General features: G+C 44.7%; 1 protein-coding gene across 1 annotated transcript in view; it reads left to right on the forward strand.

The window, feature by feature from the left end:
* Window positions 1-16,514, forward strand: part of LOC126108551 (plexin domain-containing protein 1) — a 460,969-nt gene that overhangs the window by 148,845 nt on the left and 295,610 nt on the right. The window lies entirely within an intron of this gene.

Below are 16,514 nucleotides of genomic sequence, written 5' to 3' on the forward strand. Positions count from 1 at the left end.
TACTAAGAGCTTCCGTTACACGATAAATCAATCTAATCTAAAAGCCGTAAATTCAACTAAATACCTAGGAATTATAATCACGAACAACTTAAATTGAAAGGAACATACAGAAAATGTTGTGGGGGAATGCTAACCAAAGACTGCGTTTTACTGGCAGGACACTTAGAAAATGTAACAGACCTACTAAGGAGACTGCCTACACTACGCTTGTCCGTCCTCTTTTAGAATACTGCTGCGCGTTGTGGGATCCTTACCAGTTAGGGCTGACGGAGTACATCGAAAAAGCTCAAAGAAGGGCAGCACGATTTGTATCATCGCGAAATATGGGAGAGTGTGTCACAGAAATGATACAGAATTTGGGGTGGACACCATTAAAAGGAAGGCGTTTTTCGTTGCGACGGAATCTTCTCACGAAATGCCAATCAGCTACTTTCTCCTGCGAATGGAAAAATATTTTTTTTTTACACCGACATACATAGGAGGAACGATCACCACGATAAAATAAGGGGAATCAGAGCTCGTACGGAAAGATACAGGTGTTCGTTCTTTTTCCGCGCGCTACACGGGATTGGAATAATAGAGAAGTGTGAAGCAGGTTCGATGAACACTCTGCCAGGAACTTCAGTGTAAATGGCAGAGTATCGATGTAGATGAAGAGCTCGTGCTTGGAAAAGAGCTAACGATTTATATGCAAAAATATACACAGCAGATTCTAACAGAGCACAGGCGCTGACATTGCGTGTGAAGCCCTATACTGCTCAGGCACTATACAGGGTGAAACAGAACTCTACCGGCAAACTTTCGGAGGTGATAGTATCGATTCAAACAAGGAGAAATTGTCTCGGAAACATGTGCTTTGAAATACGTTAACAGTGATGTCCACTTGTTGATCTCTTCTACCGAACAACTGCTCGTAGCTCTTAAGGAACGAGTACATTTTAGACTACATGTTTACCAGACAATTTTTTCTTGTTTCGGTCCATACTTTAACCTACTGGTTCATCTCGTGTGTATCGTTCAACTAACATATTGTCTATTCTACGAAACTGATTATCGTGCGAAACAGTGACCACTACGTTCTATAAAAACCATGGTTGCATCGCCAGAAATGGCCTGTGTTACGTAGCTGTGCGCGGCCGATGCGTCACCTGGTGAGAGATGGAGAACCGGTCCACTACACCAGCTCCGCCGTACAAGACGCCAAGGACGACTCGGGGTGCAAAACTCATCTTCAGCGTCATTTTCGGCTTCGCACATTCGCTCCTGTCCCATACACCACTCACTCGGACACACCGTAAGAACTTAGAATGTGACGCAATACACTGTCGGCCTTCAAACTTGAAACACTGTCAAGGGTAAGAAATAACGAATATCCAGGGTGTTCCCGTAAGAATGCGCAAAAGTATAACAGGACGTGGAGAATGCTCCACTGAACAGTTTGAGGTAGTAAACCTGGGGTGGGTTCAAAATGGCTCTGAGTACTATGGGACTTAACTTCAGAGGTCACCAGTCACCTAGAACTTACAAGGAAACCTCCCCATCGCGCTCCCCTCAGATTTAGTTATAAGTTGGCACAGTGGATAGACCTTGAAAAACTGAACACAGATCAATCGAGAAAACAGGAAGAAGTTGTGTGGAACTATGAAAAAAATAAGCAAAATATACAAACTGAGTAGTCCATGCGCAAGATAGGCAACGTCAAGGACAGTGTGAGCTCAGGAGCGCCGTGGTCCCGTGGCTAGCGTGAGCAGCTGCGGAACAAGAGGTTCTTGGTTCAAGCCTTCCCTCGAGTGAAAAGTTTAAATTTATTTTCAGTTTATGTGACAAACTCTTACGTTTTCATCACCTTTTTGGGAGTGATTATCACACCCACAAGAAAACTTAAATCGGGCAAGGTAGAAGAATCTTTTTACCATTTCGCCAAGTGTACAAGTTAGGTGGGTCGACAACATATTCCTGTCATGTGACGCACATGCCGTCACCAGTGTCGTATAGAATATATCAGAAATCTTTTCCTGTGGAGGAATCGGTTGACCTATGACCTTGCGATCGAATGTTTTCGGTTCCCATTGGAGAGGCACGTCCTTTCGTCTACTAATCGCACGGTTTTGCGGTGCGGTCGCAAAACACAGACACTAAACTTATTGCAGTGAACAGAGACGTCAATGAACGAACGGACAGATCATAACTTTGCAAAAATAAACTTTTCACTCTAGGGAAGACTTGAACCAAGGACCTTTCGTTCCGCAGCTGCTCACGCTACCCACGGGACCACGGCGCTCCTGAGGTCACACTGTCCTTGATGTTGCCTATCTTGCGCATGGATTACTCAGTTTGTATATTTTGCTTATTTTTTTTCTTAGTTCCACACAACTTCCTGTTTTCTCGATTGATCTGTGTTCAGTTGTTCAAGGCCCATCCACTGTGCCAACTTATAATTAAATCTGAGGGGGGTGCGATTGGGAGGTTCCCTTGTCAGTGCTGTTCAGAGACGTACAGTACAGTACAGCATTACCAGTACAGTATTTCCTGGTCGCTGAATTTGGAGGTTCTATTCCAAGGCCTGCGAGGTCACGTGACCTGAATCCTCACGATTATGTCCTATATGGATATCTATATTGTGTATGAGACCCTACTGAAATTTTAGAAATTTGTGGTAAGTTCCTATGGAACCAAACGTCTGAGGGCATTGAGTTCCTAGGTTTACACACTACTTAAACTAACTATAAGGTACTTAAAGTAAGGCGCACACACACACACACACACACACACACACACACACACACACACACACACACCAGAGGGAGGACTCGAACCTCCGATAGGGGGAGCCGCCCGAACCGTGGCAAGCTCCCTGAGACCGCGCGGCTGCATCGCGCGGAAGACCCCAGTGGATACGGAGATGGAATTAATTGCCAATATTGTAGCTGCCTGTGATGTGATTGGAAACACACCAGGGATACTGGTGAGAGTACGTCAGAATCGTGGTTGCCGATGTCGTACTTGCACTGAGGTTGTTGGCAATCAGTTTCAGCACGTTTTGTAAGATATAGTAGGAAGAGCACGTTCATTGTGTCAGTGATGCTATTTGCCGCTGACTATAAACAATGTAAATAAATTACACAGTAATGTGTTTTTATTCCTATTATCTCCTTAAGGTGGACTCCACCGACCCCAGGTTCCCTACCTCAAATCGTTCAGTGGAGCATCCTCTGTGTCGGGTTAAATATTCGCTCGCTCTTACGGAAGCACACTGTATATTGATAATGTGATATATGACTGTCAAACTGAATGCAAACTTGTTTTTCTTTTCCATACCAAAAGTACAGCTACCATCCCCAACTAGGGAAAAAAGCCAAATCGGTCAAGCCTTCCTAAGTGGTGCTCTTTAAGAATTAAATTTGATTTCAGACTTTTCCGGTGGTTTTTCCAAAAAATTCTGCTTTAGTACCAACCTTATCCTGAGAATTACGGACACTACAAAAACAAGAAACAAAATCAGACAGATCGATGAATCTGTCTCCAGTGATCTTTAACACATGCGGCAATTTGTGTTTTTATATAGGTAATTCAAAACACCAATTCTCGTATTTCATTTATATTGTTCATGCCTCGTTTATCTTTCACTGAAATGAATTTGAAGTCGCAACGTTGGTTGGTTGGTTGGTTGGTTGGTTGGTTGGTTGGTATGAGGAGGGGAGCAAACAGCGAGGCAATCGGTCTCATTTGGACTAGACAAGGACGGGGAAGGAAGTCGGCCGTGACCTTTCGAAGGAATCATCCCGGCATTTACCTGAAGGGATTTAGCCAAATCAGATTCTGTTAAGAATGATTTTGAAGTCATAGGTTTAACATCAGAAGAGGCACTAATGTTAGCACTGAATAGGGGATCATGGAGGAATTTTATAAGGGGGCTATGCTCCAGACTGAACACTGAAAGGCATAATCAGTCTTAGATTATGATATGATATGATATGATTATGATATAATATGATGATGATATGAGATGATATGGTGATGATATATGAGATGATATGAGATGATGGTGGTATGATATGATGGTGGTATATGATAACCTAAATCAATTTGGCCGTACGCGGGTTTCAACCGTCGTTCTCCCGAATGCAAGTCCAGTGTGCTAACCACTCCGCCCCCTCGCTCGATCATTTGTTTGGGCTGACTCGAGCTACACACTGCAAAAACAGGAATTGTCAGGATCTCCCGCAACACCAGAGAAAACGCACCTGATTACTCTTAGGAGGCACACCCTGTATATCAATATAGTAGAAATAAGTTGGCCCTCAGATCTGAAACCTTTAAACAGCGATCATATTAAGACGATAGAATATTAACATCAGACTCACTAAGAGTCTCTTCTCTAGCGAACGTTTTCTATTATACTGTGCTTCTTACATTGACATTGTCCCGCTGTCTTTGCTGGTCTTAGGAAAAGTTAGTAAACATGAGCTCTCATTCTGGCTGAAAACCAAATATTGTACGCAGAAAGGGATGTTTCTTATAAAAGCGTAATGAAACATTTCATAGATGCTGTTAAATCATCAAACTAAAACCTCAGTGGCAGATTGATGATTTGCGTCTTCTTCGTGTGGAAGGAGTAAACTAAAGGACGCGCGGTGGAACAAGTCTACATCTACATTTCATCTACATTTATACTCCGCAAGCCACCCAGCGGTGTGTGGCGGAGGGCACTTTACGTGCCACTGTCATTATCTCCCTTTCCTGTTCCAGTCGCGTATGGTTCGCGGGAAGAACGACTGTCTGAAAGCCTCTGTGCGCGCTCTAATCTCTCTAATTTTACATTCGTGATCTGCTCGGGAGGTATAAGTAGGGGGAAGCAATATATTCCATACCTCATCCAGAAACGCACCCTCTCGAAACCTGGCAAGCAAGCTACACCGCGATGCAGAGCGCCTCTCTTGCAGAGTCTGCCACTTGAGTTTGTTAAACATCTCCGTAACGCTATCACGGTTACCAAATAACCCTGTGACGAAACGCGCCGCTCTTCTTTGGATCTTCTCTATCTCCTCCGTCAACCCGATCTGGTACGGATCCCACACTGATGAGCAATACTCAAGTATAGGTCGAACGAGTGTTTTGTAAGCCACCTCCTTTGTTGATGGACTACATTTTCTAAGGACTCTCCCAATGAATCTCAACCTGGTACCCGCCTTACCAACAATTTTATATGATCATTCCACTTCAAATCGTTCCGCACGCATACTCCCAGATATTTTACAGAAGTAACTGCTACCAGTGTTTGTTCCGCTATCATATAATCATACAATAAAGGATCCTTCTTTCTATGTATTCGCAATAGATTACATTTGTCTATGTTAAGGGTCAGTTGCCACTCCCTGCACCAAGTGCCTATCCGCTGCAGATCTTCTTGCATTTCGCTACAATTTTCTAATGCTGCAACTTCTCTGTATACTACAGCATCATCCGCGAAAAGCTGCACGAAACTTCAGACACTATCTACTAGGTCATTTATATATATTGTGAAAAGCAATGGTCCCATAACACTCCCCTGTGGCACGCCAGAGGTTACTTTAATGTCTGTAGAGGTCTCTCCGTTGATAACAACATGCTGTGTTCTGTTTGCTAAAAACTCTTCAATCCAGCCACACAGCTGGTCTGATATTCCGTAGGCTCTTACTTTATCAGGCGACAGTGCGGAACTGTATCGACCGCCTTCCGGAAGTCAAGAAAAATAGCATCTACCTGGGAGCCTGTATCTAATATTTTCTGGGTCTCGAGGAAATCACTGAAAGAACTCTTAATTCCGTCGTTCTTTAAAAGGAAAGAACTGTTAGTATAGCGTTTCAAACTGTTTGCTGTCGTTTCACGTGGTCAGATTGGAAAAGTTTTGGAAATTTATGGTAAGGTCTTATGGGACCAGACTGCTGAAGTCATCGGTCCCTAAGCCTACACACTACTTAATCTAACTTACGCTATGGACAACCCGCGCGCCAATGCCCGAGGGAGGACTCGAACGGCCGACGGGGGGAGCCGAGCCGCACAGGCCGTGACAAGGCGCCTCAGACCGCGTGGAAAACAAGCAGAAACTGTCTTAACTGCACCAGTATTAATAGTAAAAGAAGTTGTCGGTTTCAGGTATAAATGAGAAAAAGCAGGGTTTTCCAATGAGCAGGAACTTCGCGCCGCGCGAACAGAACACAACTGAACTGCATTTTCTTGTTCCCAGAATGAAAAACACGTTGCTCGTTTGTGATAGTGGAACCGGAAGGGCATTAACAATTCAGTCCACACGTGCTATTTCGGAAGTACGTTCTGTGAAAGCAGTTTCCTTATAATTGTAATGAATGAGTATTAATCGTCTGCAAGAAATTCAGTGAAAAATAAACTTTTTAGAAGTCTGCAGCACAAAAACAGAAACGTCAGCTACACATAAGTAAAAAAAGCTTTCAGAGATTCTGGTGCTTTTTACCAGGGGTATCCACAAAGTACATTACGTTTTGGAATTAAAAATAAAGTATTGGAAGTTTTTTTTATTACATACAGATGAAAGCCACACTTAAATGCTACTTTTCTACATAGTTGCAATTTAAATTAAGGCACTTACCGTAGCGATAGACGAGCTTGGAAATTCCTTCGTCGTAAAATTCGGCCGCCTGCGCCTTCAACCACGTGGTTACCTCTTCTCGAAGCTGTGCGTCGTTATCAAAACGCTGCATAGCCAACCACTTCTTCATTGCTGGGAATAAGTGGAAGTCGCTCGGTGCCAGGTCGGGACTGTACGGCGGACGAGGAAACAACTCCCACTTAAAAGATTCGAGAACTTCACGAGTGGCATTTGGCGTGTGGGCCCGGGCGTTGTCGTGAATCGGCAAGATCTTTGAGCCCAACTTTCCCCTGCCCTTATTTTGTATTGCTCTTCTGAGGTTGTGCAGAGTTTGGCAATACCTTTGAGAGTTTATTGTAGTGCCTCTTTCCAGGAAATCCACAAAAATGACACCTTTTCTGTCCCAAAAGAAGAGGTAACCACGTGGTTGAAGGCGCAGGCGGCCGAATTTTACGACGAAGGAATTTCCAAGCTCGTTCATCGCTACGATAACTGCCTTAATTTAAATGGCAGCTATGTAGAAAAGTAGTATTTAAGTGTGGCTTTCATCTGTATAGAATAAAAAAATTCCAATACTTTATTTATTTTTAATTCCAAAACGTAATGTACTTTGTGGATAGCCCTCGTACATAGCGTATACAGTATGGGACCATATGCAAAACAGTGTCTTGCTCTGTGTTATTTGTTGTATTAGAACTGCTGATCAGTAAGGTCATTTAATGAAAGAGTGCTTCCACTTGTACACGATTTCTCAGAAATTGACAGGTAAGTGACTTCAGTAACTTCTCTTAGGCTGCGTTCAGAGTGGCACCGACAATTATCGTCAGAGGTCGCCAGATAACATCGGCTGGCACGTTGATAACTGAGCGTCCCACCTCCTTCGTCAGTGTTTGACAGCTCGAAGTAGGTTAGGTTAGAATCTATTCTATATATGAAGTAGTTTAGATTTTAACCTCTTGGGATGGGTTCGATACCACGACGGCTGTGTCCTTGGATGCGAGTGCTGCGTAGCGGCTACTGCTGTTAACGAGACGCCGAATGCATGCGAATGAGCTGTCCTGTATCGTATGGAACGTGGCGAGAACTATACACTCTACTCTGTTGTCGGAATAACCAGACAAGTTTTACGGATATATGAGATGACGGGAGGAACTCTCCGTTACTTGTTGTTGTTGTTGTTGTTGTTGTGCTCTTCAGTCCTGAGACTGGTTTGATGCAGTTCGCCATGCAACCCTATCCTGTGCAAGTTTCATCATCTCCCAGTACCTACTGCAACCTACATCCTTCTGAATCTGTTTAGTGTATTCATCTCTTGGTCTCCCTCTACGATTTTTACCCTCCACAATGCCTTCGAAAGCTAAATTTGTGATTCCTTGATTTCCTATCAACCAGTCCCTTCTTCTAGTCAAGTTGTGCCACTAACTCCTCTTTTCCCCAATTCTAGTCAGTACCTCCTCATTAGTTTTGTGATCACCCACCTAATCTTCAGCATTCTTCTGTAGCACCACATTTCGAACACTTCTATTCTCTTTTTGTCCAAACTATTTATCGTCCATGTTTCACTTCCATACATGGCTACACTCCATACAAATACTTTCAGGAATGACTTCCTGACACTTAAATGTATACTCGATGTTAACAAATTACTCTTCTTCAGAAACGCTTTCCTTGCCATTGCCAGTCTACATTTTATAATACTCTCTACTTCGACCATCATCAGTTATTTTGCTCCCCAAATAGCAAAACTCCTTTACTACTTTAAGTGTCTCATTTCCTAATCTAATTCCCTCAGCATCACCCGACATAATTAGACTACATTCAATTATCCTCGTTTTGCTTTTGTTGTTACATACTCGAAATAATTCGTGGTGACCTTGAAAAGCGAGTTATAAAAACTGTTTCGCTGTACTTAAAGTTGTGCAGACGTGTCAGTTAACCTTCAGTGATAGTCATTTTGCACTAGAATGAAAGACAAGCACAGAGTGTAGCCATGAGATACTCTGAGAAACTGCAGCACTTAAAACTGGAAATACATACCGCACACCACATTAGCGGACCACTTCATATTGACAGAATCGCTACCCTACTGGCATAAAACGCCAGTAAGCAGTGGTAATGATTTGCAAACAACTAATAACAGCCTACCAGAAAAAAGATGCAATACAGTAGCTATAAGCGTATAGGATACCCCACCCTCTTCACTTGAAGAAATTATTTTTTGACGTTACAATCTATGCCTAAAATTTCCAATGAAGATTTGGCCTATTTGAGATTTCGAATAAACCTATTTCAGTCCAAAAAAAAATTGCTCTGGGCACTATGGGACTTACCATCTGAGGTCATCAGTCCCCTAGAACTTAGAGATTATAACAATGGAAAATTGTACTGAAATGCAGGAGGATCTGCAGCAAATTGACGCATGGTGCAGGGAATGGCAATTGAATCTCAATGTGGACAAGTGTAATGTGCTGAGAATACACAGAAAGATAGATCCTTTATCATTTAGGTACAAAATAGCAGGTGAGCAACTGGAAGCAGTTAATACCATAAATTATCTGGGAGTACGCATTAGGAGTGATTTAAAATGGAATGATCATGTAATGTTGATCGTCGGTAAAGCAGATGCCAGACAGATTCATTGGAAGAATCCTAGGGAAATGGAATCCGAAAACAAAGTAAGTAGGTTACAGTACGCTTGTTCGCCCACTGTTTGAATACTGCTCAGCAGTGTGGGATCCGTACCAGATAGGGTTGATAGAAGATATAGAGAAGATCCAACGGAGAGCAGCGCGCTTCGTTACAGGATCATTTAGTAATCGCGAAAGCGTTACGCAGATGATAGATAAACTCGAGTGGAAGACTCTGCAGGAGAGACGCTCAGTAGCTCGGTACGGGCTTTTGTCAAAGTTTCGAGAACATATCTTCAACGAGGAGTCAAGCAGTATATTGCTCCCTCCTACGTATATCTCGCGAAGAGACCATGAGGATAAAATCAGAGAGATTAGAGCCCACACAGAGGCATACCGACAATCCTCCTTTCCACGAACAATACGAGACTGGAATAGAAGGGAGAACCGATAGAGGTACTCAAGGTACCCTCCGTCACACACCGTCAGGTGGCTTGCGGAGTATGGATGTAGATGTAGATGTAGAACTACTTAAACGCCGGCCGCGGTGGTCTAACGGTTCTAGGCGCTCAGTCCGGAACCGCGCGACTGCTACGGTCGCAGGTTCGAATGCTGCCTCGGGCATGGATGTGTGTGATGTCCTTAGGTTAGTTAGGTTTAACTAGTTCTAAGTTCTAGGGGACTGATGACCACAGATGTTAAGTCCCATTGTCCTTTAGAGCCATTTGAACTACTTAAACTATTTAAACCTAACTAACCCAAGGACATAACACACATCCACGCCCGAGGCAGGATTCGAACCTGCGACCGTAACGGTCGCGCGGTTCTAGACTGTAGCGCCTAGAACCGCTCGCCGACTTCGGCCGGCGCTAGCAATGGTAGGTAACTGCATGTAAGTGGCACAATAAAAGATGTCCGATGGGTCCTTCGTTCGGTTTCGTCACATATAGGATTTGTCCTGAACACTTCATGCCGACTACCCTGTTTTTTCATTCCTGCCAGCGACCTAGAAGCTGTAGTGTCAAAATTGCGTGGTGAACCTAAGCGTTGCAGTTTCTGTTGGTAGCGCCTAGCGCCGATTACGTCAGCGTTTCCCTTTACACGTCTCCACCCACTGCAGAGACCCATCTTGTGATTTAGATTTCTGTTTACCATTTTCAGCAACTGCTTTTGAAGACTGCTGTTCTGAAGAAATAGCACAGCAGTTGCGTTAAAAACTGGTTTGTAGTTGAACTGGTGTGCCATTTCTTCACGTCGAAAGTCTTGTTGTTCCATTCACACTACTACACCCTCCACCCACCCCCAGTCCAATCGAATTAGTTCTTTGTGCCACCTACACTTGCTTTACACAGTCAGAGGTACTGGTCATGATGAAAGCTCAAAGTAGAACGACTCCTTCACACAATGAAAGTAAAAATTGTCCTCTTACAGCTTCAAAAGAACAACTTCAAAAAAATTTCCCAAAATTGTGAAAAAATATAAAATAAAAATGTCGGCACTCCGTATTGTCGTGTTGATATCGATGTGCCGATATATCGGAGGAGTAATATCGCCTCTGCATATCTATTTGTGTAGGTGAAAGTATCGGTATATAGTTATATTATCAACGGCGCTAGTGGGTCGTGCGTGCAGCCTCTGACCGCCTGTCCGTCTGTATGGTCCGCCTACTGCGCACACGGATTGCCCCGGGCGGCGTCGTATTTGGGGCACGTTGCGCCGACACGTCGCTGACGTCACGGGCCGACACCTGCCGTGACGTCACGCCGGATGTCTGCGTTGGCTGGACGCGGCGCAATTCATCCGTGCTGTGCAGTTCTAGCAGGGCAGGCAGAGCCAACTGCAGTCATACAGTTACTGAGGTGATAGGTCATCGGATACCGATATGTACGAGGGCTGTTCAACAAGTGAGGTGACTTTCCAAACTGTGCGGGCAACGAACATTCAATTATCGATTTTTTTTGTGATGTTGGTACATGTGTCCCGAACATATGTTCAGTTTCAAGTGTACAGCATACTTGGTTTGTTTTTGACAGATAGAAAGGTTGGAAGTGTTTTAGTGTGCTCCGCAATTTCCGATTGTTACAAAAATGGAGCAATGAATTGGAAATTTTGTGTGAGAAATGGAATAAGGAGCTCTAAAACACTTGAAATGTTGACAGTGGCATACGGTGAGTCTGCTATAACTAAAAAAAAAAGTTTGCAAGTGGTACCAGCCCTTCCAAGATGGCCGAGAAGATGCCAATGACGAACCTCGCTCTGGGCGCCCCAGCAGAGGAACAATAAACAGATAACGTCGAGCTGTGAAGAAAATTGGTTTGGAAAATCGTCGAATTATCGTGAGGGGAGTTACAGAGGACGTCGCCATATCGGTGGGCTCGTGTCTTGGATTTTCTCGGACAATTTTCTCGGATGTTCTGGGCACGAGACGTGTCAGCGAAGTTTGTTCCGAAACTTCTCAATTTTGATCAGAAGAACCGTCGCACGAGCATCGCTCAGTAGCTCTTGAATGACATCAGTGATTCTGATTTACTCAAAAGGGTCATAACTGGTGACAACACGTGGCTTTTTAAGTTATGACGTCGAAACCAAAGCCCCACCGAGCGAGGTGGCGCAGTGGTTAGCACACTGGACTCGCATTCGGGAGGACGACGGTTCAATCCCGTCTCCAGCCATCCTGATTTAGGTTTTCCGTGATTTCCCTAAATCGTTTCAGGCAAATGCCGGGATGGTTCCTTTGAAAGGGCACGGCCGATTTCCTTCCCAATCCTTCCCTAACCCGAGCTTGCGCTCCGTCTCTAATGACCTCGTTGTCGACGGGACGTTAAACACTAATCACCACCCCCCCCCCCCCCCCCCCCCACAGAAACCAAAGCCCAGTCGTCCCAATGGAAGTATCCCTGAGAGCTGAGACGGAAAAAAGCACGCCGAGTTCGATCGGATGTCAAAGTTTTGCTCACTTTCCTATTACCATGGCGCAATGCATCACGAATTTTTGCCTCAAGGTCATACGGTCAATGAATGACGTTAAGCGCCGTTTGCGAGAAGCAATAGCCTTTTGCATCACGACAGTACACCTTGCTCATTCATCGTTGCTTGTAAGAGATTTTTTTGGCCAAAAGCCGGCCGGTGTGGCTGTGCGGTTAAAGGCGCTTCAGTCTGGAACCGCGTGACCGCTACGGTCGCAGGTTCGAATCCTGCCTCGGGCATGGATGTGTGTGATGTCCTTAGGTTAGTTAGGTTTAATTAGCTCTAAGTTATAGGCGACTGATGACCTCAGAAGTTGAGTCGCATAGTGCTCGTAGCCATTTGAACCATTTTGGCCAAAACCGTCACGACAATCATGCCTCAGCCACCATGTTCGCCAGATTTGGCAACCTGCGTCTTTTTCCTGTTCCCAAAGGACCTATGAAAGGACGAAGATTTTCAACGATTCATGAAATAGAAACTGCATCGCTGTATCAAAAAGTGCTTATGAGAAGAGCTTCGAGGATTGGAAGAAGCGCTAGCACAAGAGTATTGTATCTGATGGGGATTGCTTCGAAGGAGACAACGTGAACATTGATGAATAACTAAATAGTTTTTCATAAAAAAATTAGTCACATTACTTTGGAACACATCTCGTACATGCACACTTGGCGGAAATACCGTGTACAAAAGTTATAAAGGCGCAGTGCACTGGCGAAGTTGTCATTTCTGCCACAAACGATTTCATGTGAAAAGGTGTCCGACGGGAATTTAAACTTCAGATGCGGAATGGTAGTTGGAGCTGGATGCATGTGATATTCCATTTAGGATGTCATTAGGGACTCCAATATTCCGAGGTCCACAGTGTCAAGAGTGTAGCGACAGTGCAAAATTTCAGGCATTACTTCTCACCACAGACAACACATTGGTCGGCGGCTTCCACTTAACGACCCAGAGCAGCGTCGTTTGCATATACAGGGTGTTACAAAAAGGTACGGCCAAACTTTCAGGAAACATTCCTCAAACACAAAGAAAGAATATATGTTATGTGGACACGTGTCCGGAAACGCTTACTTTCCATGTTAGAGCTCATTTTATTACTTCTCTTCAAATCACATTAATCATAGAATGGAAACACACAGCAACAGAACGTACCAGCGTGACTTCAAACACTTTGTTACAGGAAATGTTCAAAATGTCCTCCGTTAGCGAGGATACGTGCATCCACCCTCCGTCGCATGGAATCCCTGATCCGCTGATGCAGCCCCGGAGGATGGCGTATCACAGCCGTCCACAATACGAGCACGAAGAGTTCTACATTTGGTACCGGGGTTGAGTAGACGAGAACTTTCAAATGCCCCCATAAATGAAAGTCAAGAGGGTTGAGGTCAGGAGAGCGTGGAGGCCACGGAATTGGTCCGCCTCTACCAATCCATCGGTCACCGAATCTGTTGTTGAGAAGCGTACGAACACTTCGACTGAAATGTGCAGGAGCTCCATCGTGCATGAACCACATGTTGTGTCGTACTTGTAAAGGCACATGTTCTAGCAGCACAGGTAGAGTATCCCGTATGACATTATGATAACGTGCTCCATTGAGCGTAGGTGGAAGAACATGGGGCCCAATCGAGATATCACCAACAATGCCTGCCCAAACGATCACAGAAAATCTGTGTTGATGACGTGATTGCACAATTGCGTGCGGATTCTCGTCAGCCCACACATGTCGGTTGTGAAAATTTACAATTTGATCACGTTGGAATGAAGCCTCATCCGTAAAGAGAACATTTGCACTGAAATGAGGATTGACACATTGTTGGACGAACCATTCGCAGAAGTGTACCCGTGGAGGCCAATCAGCTGCTGATACTGCCTGCACACGCTGTACACGGTACGGAAACAACTGGTTCTCCCGTAGCACTCTCCATACGGTGACGTGGTCAACGTTACCTTGTACAGCAGCAACTTCTCTGACGGTGACATTGGGGTTATCGTAAACTGCACGAAGAATTGCCTCGTCCATTGCAGGTGTCCTCGTCTTTCTAGGTCTTCCCCAGTCGCGAGTCATAGGCTGGAATGTTCCGTGCTCCCTAAGACGCCGACCAATTGCTTCGAACGTCTTCCTGTCGGGACACCTTCGTTCTGGAAATCTGTCTCGATAAAAACGTACCGCACCACGGCTATTGCCCCTTGCTAATCCGTACGTCAAATTGGCATCTGCCAACTCCGCTTTTGTAGACATTGCACTGACTGCAAAACCACGTTCGTGATGAACACTAACCTGTTGATGCTACGTACTGATGTGCTTGATGCTAGTACTGTAGAGCAATGAGTCGCATGTCAACACAAGCACCGAAGTCACCATTACCGTCCTTCAATTGGGCCAACCGGCGGTGAATCGAGCAAGTACAGTACGTACTGACGAAACTAAAATGAGCTCTAACATGGAAATTAAGCGTTTCTGGGCACATGTCCACATAACATCTTTTCTTTATTTGTGTGTGAGGAATGTTTCCTGAAAGTTTGGCCGTACCTTCTTTTAACACCCTGTAGTTGTCAGTGCTAACAGACAAGCAACATTGCGTGAAATATACACTGATCTACCTGTTTCGCCGATCTGCCTGTAGATGGCATGCCTGGACGAAGTTGTTCTCTCCTGATAGAGCCGGTTATCAAGCCTGGAGCCACTGTTTCATTGTGCTAGCTGACGTCCCTTTGGGATCAGGTACTAATCTGTTACACACAGAATATTCTATTTCTTAGGTACACGTGGTGCAGCAAGAATAGCAGCGTACGGGTATTAGGTGTTTTGCGTAGTAGCTTCTTTATTAGCGCGGCACGGTGCCGTCCTGCGAGGCGGATTTGTCTGCATTGACTGTGAAATGAGAGGGGTCAACTGGCTGAAATTGGCAGACTAGCGGCTGTTCGCTTTGCTGACTGGTGAGTTGACCCCAGCATATTGTCAACTCATAGAGTGGTCCTGTGACGGTCGCCAAAGCATTAACAGCTCTCTTTAATGACCATGCTTTGTTCTTAGCATTACTTTCACCTTGAGCATGAATCTACCGCTGTGTTTGCGACAGGCAGTTGAGCTTGTGACCCTCCAGGGTTCTCTGTGAAATCTCTTATTTGCAAGTTTTAGATTTGCGGCAAGTTTTCTGTTGTCAATTTGTCTTCACACAATGTTTTGACTACTTTCCTAGCTTTCTTATTCAGGTGTTGTGTACAGATGTCTTTGCTTACTGTTTGTAACTCCAACAAAACTGTAAATAATACACGCTGTGTAGGTTGCGGTCCTACTAAACTAAACTTCGTCCAAACAGGTCTTCGAAGGCGGAACGGTACCGACCGGTCGCCGTGTCATCCTCAACCCACAGGCGTCACTGGATGCGGATATGGAGGAGCATGTGGTCAGCACACCGCTCTCCTGGCCGTATGTCAGTTTACGAGACCAGAGCTGCTACATGTCAATAAAGTAGCTCGTCAGTTTGGCTCACAAGGGCTGAGTGCACCCCACTTGCCAACGGCGCTCGGCAGACCGGATGGTCACCCATCCAAGTGCTAGCCCAGCAAGACAGCCTTAAAACTTCGGTGATCGGACGGGAACTGGTGTTACAGCTGTGGCAAGGCCGTTGGCTATGAGGACCTAAGTTGTGTGTGTTACTCAGTTTTGTTGGTGGTACTTACACACTTGTTGACAAAAAGTGTGAAGCACCAACATTATCAGATCAGATTTTAGTGAAACTTCATACCTGTACATACCAACGACAGATAAATGACTGCAGTTGTAATCTGTGACAAGTAGAACACTGGAGCACATTATTGTTGTTCACGTTTACTTTTTCTGCCAGACCTGGCAGGGTGTGTGAACAGTGGCAGAGGTTGAGTGATCACAGTGGACATAGGCACTGTGCACTCATGTCGTACAGTCTTTTGACTGGCCCGAAGTTGGGCTGCAAAGGAACGAGAGAGCAGGTATACTCGTCAAGTTTCCAGAGGACCACGTCTGACCGCCGCAAGGGAGGATCGCCGTACTGTGCATCCATTCACATCTGCTCCTGCCATCTGAGAATAAATAATGGACTCCCTGGAATATTCTGCATCATCCCGCATTAAGGGGCTCCGGAACGCCCTATACTTGCAATGTTAAAATAACGCTTATAAATTACATCTTTCCTCACAAAGTATTTGAGGTAGGAAGTTGAACTTTTTACAGATTATTTATTGGAATATGGGCTACAACTTAACACAGGGATTTTACAAAATTTTAGTTCAGTTATTAAAGATGATTTTTTTCAATTGTAATGAAAATTCACAAC

The sequence above is a fragment of the Schistocerca cancellata genome, chromosome 11 (genome assembly GCF_023864275.1).
Source record: "Schistocerca cancellata isolate TAMUIC-IGC-003103 chromosome 11, iqSchCanc2.1, whole genome shotgun sequence".
NCBI lineage: Eukaryota > Metazoa > Arthropoda > Insecta > Orthoptera > Acrididae > Schistocerca > Schistocerca cancellata.